The sequence below is a fragment of the Eschrichtius robustus genome, chromosome 9, assembly GCF_028021215.1.
Source record: "Eschrichtius robustus isolate mEscRob2 chromosome 9, mEscRob2.pri, whole genome shotgun sequence".
NCBI classification, from domain to species: domain Eukaryota; kingdom Metazoa; phylum Chordata; class Mammalia; order Artiodactyla; family Eschrichtiidae; genus Eschrichtius; species Eschrichtius robustus.
This window is the reverse complement of record NC_090832.1, coordinates 31,437,668-31,450,338: the sequence shown is the minus strand read 5'-3', so window position 1 is coordinate 31,450,338 and position 12,671 is coordinate 31,437,668.

Below are 12,671 nucleotides of genomic sequence, written 5' to 3'. Positions count from 1 at the left end.
AATAGTAAATCATTATCTTAAGCTACTATGTCTTAGGGAGGTTTTTATGCAAAAATATATAATTGATACCTGAACATGGATGGTATCATAAGCCCAACTTGAAACATGTGACATTGGCTTTGGGACCAGGCAGTGGGCAGAGGCTGGAAATGGTAGAGACTGTTGAAGGTAGAAGAAAGGACTACCTGTGTTATGTGTTATACTATGTTGCTGTTCTTCAAAATCTGTCTCCAGTTGTTTGCGAAACACTCTGAAGGGGACAAGGCTGAGTTGAAAATTGAGACATAAGGCATTTGTGTGCGAGTGTTGATTCCGTATTTGAAAGGACACATTGATGCACATCAGTGTTCATTGAAGCATTATTCACGATAGCTGAGAGCAACCCCAATGTCCATGGATGGATGAATAGATAAGCAAAATGTTGTCGATACATACAATAAAATATTACTCAGTCTTAAAAAGGAAAGAAAATCTGTTACATGCTCCAACATACATGAACCTGGAGGACATAGGTGAATAAGTCAGTCAACAAAAGGCAGTATTGTATGGTTCCACTTATATGTGGCATCTACAGTGTCAAATTCACAGAAACAGAAAGTAGAATGGTGGTCACCAGTGGTGTGTAGGTGGGGGAAATAGGGAGATGTTAAATGGGCATCTGTTTTGCAAGACAAAAAGGTTCTGGAGATCTGTTGCATAACAGTGCAAATATATTCACCACTACTGAACTGTACACTTAAAAATGGTTAACACGGTATATTTTAAGTAAGGTGGTTTTTGTTTGTTTGACCACATTTTTTTTTTTTTTTTTCAATCGAGGGGTGGGGAAGGACATGGTGACAAGATTGATGGTAAATCCTGATTGTAGATGGGGAATTTGCAAGTTTACAGTTATGCTTCACAACAAAAATAAATATCGCAGGAGCAAAAATAACAAAAAAAAATTGTCACTTTAGAAACATTGTTAGTTCTGTAAATGTAAACATGGGATAAAACTGAATATAGGAAACTCCTGCAGCCACGGTACTTGGTAGATTTCAGCACTAAAGTAAGGAGCAGTTCGCCTCCTGCTGGCCATCTTAGAATTGTTCCATTTTAGGAAATAACCAGGACTGATGGAATAAGCATGTTCCCTGTAAGATTAGGTGCTTTCATTTACCAAAATATTTCCTGTGGAGACTCTAAACTCCCATAGCTATTATCTGCAATTATTCACTCATTCATTCTTCCATTTTTTTAAATGAACGTACAGTTCATTTGGATATAGCTCACTCATTCACCAACCTTTATTTAACCCCTAATAGGTGCCAGGAGCTGTGCTAAACACAGGTTTCAAAGATGACACTGGTGTAGACCTGAATTTGGCATCTAATAGAGTGACATTGACATGTAAATCATTAAATTCAGTAAAGAGTTATAAATGTGATAGAATTTGTCTGTGTACTAGAGAATAAAAATTGGGGCATAAAGAGGCAGTAAAGAGACTCAGCAGAAGTATAATTAGTAAATGGGATCCCTACCCTTAGAATTCACTAAGAGAAGTAATCTGATCATACAAATATTAATATATTAATTGCACATTAATATATTCTCTTTTTTCTCTAGTTGGACTTTTCAAGAACAGCTTTTTATTTTGAAATAATTACAGATTCACAGGAAGTTGCAGAGGCAGTACAGATAGTCCCACATATACCTCATCCTGTTTTCCCAGTGACTGCATCTTCAAAACAGAAAGTTGATAATGGTATAAAGTGTGTGCATAGTTCTGTGTCATTTTATCAGATGTTTAGATTTCGTAAGTGCCACTGCAATCAAGATTCGGAAGTATTCCATCACCACAGACCTCCCACAGCTACCCCTGGAGAGTCACACCCACCTTCTCCCTCCATCATCCCTAACTCCTAACAACAGTTGATCTGTAAAAGATGACATTGGCCCCCAGAGATAACATCTAATAGAAAGACATAGACAGGTAAATCATGTAAATCAAATTCAGGAGATATATACATATATTAAGGTATTTTGTCATTTCAGGAATGTTATATAAATGGAATCATATAGTATGTGACTTTTTGATGTTGACTATTATTTCTACACAGTACAATGTCCTTGAGATCCATCCTAGTTGTTACATATATCACTAGTTTGTTCTTTTTTATTTAAATTGCAGAGTAGCATTCTTGTTACGGATGCACATGGTCTGTTTAAATATTCATCTATTTTGGTTATTTCCAGTTTTTAGCTACTACATGTAAAACTGCTATGAACAATCACGTGCAGGTTTTTGTTTAGACATAAGTCTTCATTTCTCTGGGGGTAAATGCCCAGCAGGACAATTGCTGGGTTGTATAGTAAGTGTATGTTTAGTTTTTTTGAGAAACTGCCAAACTATTTTCCAGAATGACTGTACCATTTTACATTGCCACATGTAATGTATGAAAGATCCAGTTTTCCCTCATCCTTGCCAGCAATCTGGGTGTCAATATTTCATTTTTGCCATTTTGATAGGTGTACAATATCTCATAGTGATCTTAATTTGCATTTCTTTATTTGCTAATGATGTTGAATGTTTTCATGTCCTATTTGCCACCTGTATATTCTCTAGTGCAATACCTCTTCCTGTCTTTTGCCCATTTTTTAATTGGATGGTTTATTTAATTTATTTTTTTACTGTTGTGTTTTGAAAATTCTTTTAAAAGTCTGTATATGAATTCTTTATCAGATATGTGGCTTGGAATTATTTTTCTCTTGGGCTGTAGATTGTCTTTTCAACCTCTTAACAGGGTCTTGTGAGGAACTTTTGATGCACTTACTTAGCAAAATTAAAATGCTTTTAATTCTGATGAAGTCTAATTTATCCTTTTTTTTTTTTTTAAATGAATCATGATTTTGGTGTCAGGTCTAAGAACACTTCACCAAGCCTTAGGTCCTGAAGATTCTCTCCTGTGATTTCTTCTAAAGCATTATCATTTTATGTTTTACATATAAATCTATGATCCAAAACCTTGAATTAATTTTTGTACAAAATGTGTGTTTAGTTTAAGGTTTATATTTTTGCCTGTGAGTATTCAATTTCTCTAGCACTATATGTTGAAAAGCTATCCTTCTTCCATCGCATTGCTTTTGTACCTTTGTCAAAAACTAATTGGGCATGTTTTTGTGGGTCTATTTCTGGGTTCTCTATTTTTTTCCATTGATCTATGTTGTTTACTGAACCTATATAGTAAATGTTGAAATCAGGTAGAGTCTTCCCATGTGATTCTTTTTCTTTTCTTTCTTCAAAATTGTTTTAACTATTCTAGTTACTTTACCTTTCCATATCTATTTTAAAATAATCTTGTCCTTACCAACAAAAGGTCTTCTGGAATTTTGACAGAAATTGCAATAAACCTGTATATCAATTTGAAGAGAATTGACATTTTTTCTATGTTGAGTTTTCCAGTCCATGACAACAGTATGTCTCTTCATTTATTTAGATCTTTGATTTCTTTCATTTATATTTTACAGTTTTCATCATGTTTTTATTAGATTTACACCTAAGCATTTTTTTTTTAGCAATTGTAAGTAGTATTGTATTTAAGATTTTGATCTCCAAGTGTTCATTGCTAGTGTATAGAAATACAATTAGTTTTTGTATATTGATCTTGTATCATGCAATTTTGCTGAACTCTTTTACTAGTTCTAGGATTTTTTTGAATAGATTTCTTGGAATTTTTTATGTAGATAATCATACCATCTGCAAATGAGGACAGTTATATTTCTTCCTTTCCAATCTGTATTCCTTTTATTTCCTTTTTTGCTTTATATCACTGGCTAGAACGTACAGGATTATGTTGAATAGCAGTGGTGAATGGGCATCCTTACCTTGTTCCCAATCCTAGCAAGCAAACCATTATTTTTCACCCTTAACAATAATGTTAACTGTAGGTTTTTTGACAAATGTTGGTTGATAGAAATGTCATTTTATTTAATTTTTCTCAATCAGATTAAATCTGAACGTTAGTTGCTATGTTTCTGATGAGCATCCATTTTTTATGTTTATAAAAACAGTAGGTTTATATAAAACAACTAGAAAAAATAACAAATAATACTGTTGTGGAGAAAGAATTTTCCTCTACTCTTCAAAGTTTCTTTCAGCTTGTCTAATAATCAAATTGATGTGAAACAGATAAACAGGAGAAAAACAAAGTTTAATTTTGAATATATGGGAACTCCACATACATGAGAGGTTCAAAGACAGAAAGGTAAAACGAAGTCTATGTGCCATTCTGAGCTAAGGAATGGCTTAGGGGCCTGAGCCTTCCAAGGTTAGGGGGGTCATTCACAGGACAATAAGAAGAAAAGCAGATGTTGGGTAATTAGATGTTTGCTCTGCCACACAGATGGGCCACTCAAATAAAACTGATCTCTGGCAATAACTCTAATTCTGGGAAAAACTCCTAATTTAAATTCTTCCAGGTACTCATGGGAGGGGCAAAAGTTTCTCTTGAATCTACAAGTTCTCCGTTGCCTTTAGTGCAAAATAATCCACATACCACAGTGGCACATTTTGGGGAGACTTGTTCTGAACCCCTTCAATACAAAGAAAACTCATACCCCTGGTAGAATTTTTCACCTTGCTGTGATTATATGAAAAGCAGTGATCACATTAATAATTATCTGACCAATTACTTTAAGATATCTTTTGTATTTTCTCTTGGTTATTGTTTTTCTTCTTATAACAAAGTCCTCATTCTTATGAATTAGATTAAAGTAAGAAAAGAAAAAGTCAGCAACTATAATTGACCCTTGCCGTTATGTTTATGTAGAATTGATAAGCCGTAATCACTTTGCCAAAAAATTGAGGTGACTCTCATTTTATTGATAGGATAAAGTGGATAATCAAAACCTTTAAAATATTATTAGATCACAGTGAAATATCAGCATAGGATCCCTTCAGTTTAGGAAATATTAAGGGCATATGATGCTCATGAACTAAATATACAGATGCCATTGGAATTCCTTGGGAAGCACTGCCTATCATTTTGAGTATCCATTAGAGCACTGACCACTGAGAGGAACTGTTTGCAAGAGTCTCATATAGGAGAAATACCTCCCCTTGTATCTCACAAGTCACTGAAGTCTGGGCCAATCAGCAGAGACCTTCAGCAGGCATGTAGAAGCTCTCAGAACAGCCAACGATGGCTGCAGATGTCCATGGCAGATGCCATTTCTCTGAATTGTCTGTACTACCGTTTTTCAACTGGCGTTTGCTATAACAACAACAGTGACAGAGGACAAACATCCCAGAAGTTATAGCTACTTAGAGTTCAGTTTGTCCTTGAGCTACAATTTGTCCTTGAGCGCTGCTTCTCTTCATCCAGCAGGTGGCGATAAGTGATTATGGGAAATACTGTAACAAGCATCAGCGTGAAGGACCTAGGAGTTTACTTAGGCTGCGTAGAAAGGGTAATTCTAAGGGCATGTTGGACATAATGCTAATCTGAAGGTATCTTTTAATTTGAATATCACCTGAAACACTGTTTTATTTGGTGCCTCTAAACTAGTGAAGTGGTACCTACTGTTTAAGAATAAAACAGATTTAGAGCTGAGCTACTTTAGTTGCAGAGGGGCATGAAGCCACTCTCCCCCAATACAGCAGACCTTTGGGACTTTGAAGACCCTGCTTTGGCTCAGCTTCTCATCGGAACAATTGACCTGTAATTCTTACGACTAGGTGACTAACCTCCATCTAGATGTCTGACAGTCATCTCAAATTCAATATGCTCAAACCAGGCTGTTTTGTGTTGTGTCCAGCCTCAATAGGCTCATAAAAGCTGATGGATAATTTGTCAGAGATTTTGCAGGTGGGTTGACTTTACATTGGTAGCTTGAAATTGTCTATCACAGAAGCATTTACAATAGAAATTTTCTATTGTTACAAACCAGTACCTTCCATCTCTTCCAGCTAGTTGTTAAATATTTACCAATATTCTGCTGATCCAAACACACTTGCTTTGTCCCTTAACAATACCTCTTGTCTTGCTCACACATCCTATCAATTCCCAAGCCTCTGATTATCTCACTCTCCAAAGCCCAATTTAAATTCACTTCCTCCCATGGTCAACTTTTTTTTTTTTTTTTTAATTTATTTTTATGGCTGTGTTGGGTCTTCGTTTCTGTGCAAGGGCTTTCTCTAGTTGTGGCAAGCAGGGGCCACTCTTCATCGCGGTGCGCAGGCCTCTCACTATCGCGGCCTCTCTTGTTGTGGAGCACAGGCTCCAGACGCGCAGGCTCAGTAATTGTGGCTCACGGGCCCAGCTGCTCCGCGGCATGTGGGAGCTTCCCGGACCAGGGCTCGAACCCGCGTCCCCTGCATTGGCAGGCGGATTCTCAACCACTGCGCCACCAGGGAAGCCCAGTCAACTAATATTTGACAAGGGAGCCGAAAAGACAGTCTCTTCAATATGGTGCTTGGAAAATTGGATATTCACAAGCAAAAGAATGAAACTGGGCCCCTATCTTACACCACTCACAAAAATTAACTCGATATGGATTAAAGACTTAAATATAAGACCTGAAACCATAAAACTCCTAGAAGAAAATATAGGGAAAGAGCTTCTTGACATTGGTCTTCACAATGATTTTTTTTTTGGATGTGATACCTAAAGCACAAAGCAACAAAAGCAAAAATAAGCAAGTGGGACTATATAAAACTAAAAAGCTTCTGCACAGCAAGAGAAATGATCAACAAAATAAACAGAACCTACAGAATGAGAGAAAATATTTGCAAACCACATATCTGATAAGAGGTAAATACTCAAAATATATAAGGAAAGCATACAACTCAATAGCAATAATAATGAATAATAATAATAATAATAGTAAATCCAATTTTAAAGTGGGCAAAGGACCTGAATAGATATTTTCCAATGACCAACAGGTACATGAGAAGGTGCTCAACATCACTAGTCATCAGGGAAATGCAAATTAAAAGCACAATGAGAATGACTATCATCAAAAAGGCGAGAGATAACAAGGTACAGCCACTATGGAAAACAGTATGGAGGTTCCTCAAAAAATTAAAAATAAAGCTACCACATGATCCAGATATTCCACTTCTGGGTATATATGCAAAGAAAATGAAATCACTATCTGGAAGAGATATCTGCACCCTCATGTTTATTGCAGCATTATCTATAATAGTCAAAACACTGAAACAACCTTAAGTGTTCCAATGGATAAAGAAAGAAATTGCGGTGTAAATGTAGAATGTTATTTGACCAAAAAAGAGGAAATCTTACCATTTACAACAACATGGATGGATACTGTTAAGTGAAATAAATCAGAGAAAGACAAACACTGTATGATCTCACTAATATGTTGAATCTAAAACAACTGAACTTACAGAAACAGAGAACAGATAGGTGGTTGCCAGAGTTGGAGACTAGGGGAAATAGGCAAACAGGGTCAAAAGCTAAAAACAGAAAAAACGCATTCACCTTCTCCTGCAGTAATACTGAACTTGCTTCTCTGACCCCTGCCACTTCCCCCCATGCCTCTGGCTTCCTAAGACACTTGGCTTATGCCACAGGGTAAAATGCCCTTATTTTATAATGTGTGTTTCTCAAAAGTCTAGTGAGTAAATACTAGGCTGTGGGTTCCTAAAGGGGACTTTGAGTCCATATCTGAGACGTCATGGTAACCTCAGTGGCTATGGTAGAACTTGGCACATAGTAGATACTCAAATGGTTGTGGTTTTGGTTGTTACCACAGAACAACTTTGCAATTCTTTTACGTTGGCCATCTGACCCCAACCAGATTATTAACATCACTTTTTACTTCTCATCTTCATTTATCCTGTTATATTGGTTACATTTTACTCAAACCATGACCCTTGATGTACCCCATGGCCACCTCCCATCGTCTCCATCTTTGTGTGTGCTCTGCCTTGTCTCCATGGAGTATCTTTATCCACTTCCCTCAAGGTCTTGCTCAAGTGCCTTATCTTCTGTGGAGCTTTTTTTTTCTCCTTATTCCTTCAATTCTGCCACTCTTAGTAATCTGATCTCTCAACAGCACGTCTCCAAATTTGCCCACTAACTCCTAAAATTCTGTGAAAAGGGGAAACTGAACTAATCCACTGTGGTTGACTGGACCGCAAAGGGGAATGCCAGAGTTCATGAAGAATATTCTGAGAGCCTTGCCAAAGTCACTCCCTTGTCCAGACCAAACAGGAGTGTGAGTGATAGATAGAGATTTTGGATGTGGGGTATAATGAAGGGGAGGAGGGCAGGGCTTGAGTTCTATCTCTTTAAACTGGTTGCCTGTTTGGCAGCCCTCCCTGGAGGTGAGAGGGGCATTTGTGCTCTCACCCGTATCAAAGGTACCGTTACCACCCTCCAGGTCAGGACTGTTAGCCTTCCTCAGAAAACCATGTTTGGAGAGATATCTCTGGGGAGGGAATTTGGGGTTGAAACTGGAAAAGGAAAAGAAAGCCTGAAACTTAATTGGGAAGTAAGAGATATATCAAGGGGAAAAAGTCAACAATTTTGATGTGGAAAATATCTTGTGAGGAATAAAAATAGTAGCTTTTAGGTGGCACATGAGGCAGTTGGGCTGCTAACCCTTCCATTAGTTGACTTCCTGTGTCCCACGGGGACTGTCCTCTGAAGACTGATTGCTGCCTTTGATGCTTCTAACCATCTGGTGTCACTACCGTGGCCATAGAATCTGGGATTCCAGAAAGACAGGTAGATTAGCAAAGAGTTAAAGAGCTTTGTTTTGAAAAAGCTGATCTATCGATCACTTGTCAAGAATTTGTTAGAGGGAGATATACGAAAATAAATATGTGATTCAAATTTTGTTTGTTTGTTTTTTCCTCTTTGGTGCTTTGGATAAAGTGAATGGTTTTCGTTTGTCTGGCAAGACAGCATAAAGCATGAAGTGGTTGCTTATGTCCCGTCGCTCGCTCCTCTCCCTCAGTTCAATTCAGCACCCTTTTAGTAAACCCATGTTCTGTGCTAAGTACTTTGATAGGCCCTAGGTATACACATTTGAATGCAACATCATCTGTTTTTCCTTTAAGGAGCTCACTGCCTAGTACAGGAGGCAGATCTGTACACTTCTAATATTAGCCCCAGATAAGTTATAATTAATGGATGTACAAAGTGCAATGGAGACTTATAGGAGGGAGTAAGTTGGGGGAGGCTTTATGGAGGACTTAGAATGCTTTGCTGCTATTTTTTTCTCTTTTACTTACATACTTTATTATCTCAAACTACTTGTTAGGCCCTGGCATCCCTGATCCAGAGAGATAAAATAGACAAACTTTTCCAATAAGAAGAGAACACTACATACGACAATCAGGCTTTTCCACTGAGCCTGGACGCGGCCTCAGAATCCTCTCGACTCAGAGCTCAGGGGAGCCATTCACAGCCATTGCCATTTGCACAGAGTAGAGACCTATTTCTCACCCCAAAACCCCTCCCGAACTGACAGTCTACTCCTCCATTACATTAATTTTTAGGGGTCTAAAATTCCTGTTTTTGTGCCCTAACATTCCCTCATGAAAGATTATTTAATCAAGGTTGTATAATTTTGAATTGTGAACACATATTTATCCACGGAAATTCTCCACAGCCTGACTTGGGAATATGCCGCTCCAAAATGGTTTCCAGTTTCCTTTAGTGAGGCACACTGAAGATATTAGCATTTGGGGACCAACCTTTATATTAACCTCCTAGCTTGAGGGTTCCCAGACTATATACGTAGTGCTCCTTCAAACCTCAAACTACTTATGGGAAAGCCCACAACTGTTAATGCCAGAAGAGACTTTTTTTCCTATCCAGGCAGACAAAACTGTTTCTCTTGTGCTAGTAGTTTGATTTCTTTTTTTTCTAGACCACCCTTTCAAGTGTTCTGGCTTTACTGGGAGAGGAGCTTGGGGTGGTGGTCTTATTTTCATCTCCACCTCCTGGCATCACAGCTTCATATGCTGTGTTCATGTGAGTGCTAAGACCCCAGACTTATGGTTCCTGGGGCTGGAACCCTCTTCCCTCCCAGGGTAACCTCAGTGTTATTTTGCACTCATAGCTTTAGTTTTTAGTATCTTATTATTTGAAGGCCCTATAGAATTCCTTCTTTTCTTGAGCGCTCAACCATGCATTTTAAAGATCGTTGGCTATATTTTACCCAGAATTTCTAGGTTTAGACATGGCTGGAGAATGTGCAAGTTGTCTACTGCCCAGAAACAGAAATCCATCTGGCAAACACTTAAAACCTAACATCATTCAAGCCGTCCTTAGCATCCATAGACATACATGAAAACAGAATGGGACCTGTGACAGTGTCTTCCTATCTGATTATTTGGACTTCTACAGGTTTAGATATAGAAGACTGAGTCCTTCCTTCTACTCCTCGTGGCAGAAACAAATAATATAGTTCAGGCATGAACCAAATCACCATTTTTTAGTGTACAAATACAGTCACATTTCTTTATTTTTCTGTAGAATCACTTTAAATCCAACTGCCTTTATTGGAAAAGTCCAGTGTCTCTCTTTTGAGGCCTCACCCTCTCCAGCAAATTATTCAAGAACTCCTAGGGGTTATTTAATACAAAGGGAGTCAGTCCTCTTCCAGCCCCAGGCAGAGAGAACTGCCCTGTACCTCAGCACAGCTATTGTCAGTCATTGCCACATGGTGTCGCTGTTGAGCCTGAGTCCTGCCGGGTCCAGGGACGGTTGTTTACTGCTACAATTTCTTCCTCGCTGGTACCCTCATTTGGACGGCAAGGTTACAGCTCTTTTAGTTCACTCTCAGATTTTCAGCAATTGTTTTCTAAAGCTGTGACAGAGTAGCTGGTCCTGAGGGCCTTTTCGCCTCAGCCAACCACTGTGCCAACCGGCGCATTCTCACTCAGATTCTTGCCCTCCTGTTTTGCAGTAGTGTTTAGACTGTGTATATTTTTCTCAAGGATATTAAGCTCCCATTCTTTTCACTTCTCACTTATACTAAAAGAGAAAAAAAAAAACTTTTTTAATATAGTGATTACTATTTAATAATTTACTGATACTTAAAACCCACTCTATGCAGGCAGCACTGGGACCCAGAAAGAAGTGACTTTCCCAAGAGAATTCTACCAATTACTGTTAAAACTGAAACTCCACTGTTCTCTGTACCAATGTCACGTCTTTCAGACACTAACCCTTGCCACGCAGTAAGCTGAGTACAAATCAAACATCTCCTGTATATCTTCACACATCTTTTTTTTTTTTTTTTTTAATTTATTTATTTTTATATTTGGCTGTGTTGGGTCTTCGTTTCTGTGCGAGGACTTTCTCTAGTTGCGGCGAGCGGGGGCCACTCTTCATCGCGGTGCGCGGGCCTCTCACTATCGCGGCCTCTCTTGTTGCGGAGCGCAAGCTCCAGACGTGCAGGCTCAGTGGTTGTGGCTCACGGGCTTAGTGGCTCCGCGGCATGTGGGACCTTCCCAGACCAGGGCTCGAACCCGTGTCCCCTGCATTGGCAGGCAGATTCTCAACCACTGCGCCACCAGGAAAGCCCCTTCACACACCTTCGCTTATTTAAGTGTAGTCCCCTCACTAACGGTCTGCTCTTGATTGTCTGCATTGTAGTAGTTACAAACACAACACTAACGATTCTCAAAGCGTGGTCGCTAGACTAATAGTATCAACATCACCAGGAAACTTGTTGGAAATGCAAATTCTCATATTCTACCCAGACGGGCTGAGTCAAAAACTCTAGGTGCGGGGACCAGCAGTCTGTTTCCACTAACTTATGAGAAACCCCGCCTCACAACACATACAGTCTTTTATCTGTTAGATACTCTGATACAGTGTTTGCCCAGGTACATAAGACTTTGAAGGCCTACAAAAACGTTTGTAATTTGAAAACCAAAGTTTCATCTACAAGTCACAAAAAGAAAATGCCAAACTGTAAATCAAAATTAATAAATAGGTCACTATCTACAACACAAAACAATATGTCAGTCAACCAAACCTCAATTCTTATGATTATCTATATGTTTAATTAGGAATGTGGGTGCATTTTAATATGTTTGATATGATGTGCACCGTCAAAATAAGTGTATACTTTGGTCTTGTTTTGTTATTTACTTCTTGAACATAGAGACTCAACTCCTTGTATGGCATCCCTGCAGATGAAGGTTAAATATGTGGAGGGACAATCGTCAATTTCCAGACATGTGTTCAGCTGACCACAAATATCGGTGTAATTAAAGGAAAGAACAAATGACTATGCTGCAGTAGACTCCCACTAAAATGTCCTTCAAAACTAAATTATTATAGGCAAATGAAACGAGAAAAAAACCCGAACTATATAGCCCTATTAGTCTGTTTTGGCAGGGTATCATGCTTGATTTCTATTTTCTTCTTATCTCTGCTCTTTTACCTGTGCATTCTCTAATGTAATGACATTAGATGTTTAAGTAATGTAAGATGAAAAAGAAAGAATATTTACTGATTGCTTACTTTATATCAGCTACTATGGGCCTGCTACCTAATAGACGGTTGAGAGAATTCATTGAATGCAATACTAAATTCGGTATTCACATTGACGAAGAAGGCATTTACTATTGTTTCTTTTTAAGGATGGGAAAACTGAAGTTTAGAAAGGTTAAATTACATTCTAAGGCCACGCAACCATAAATG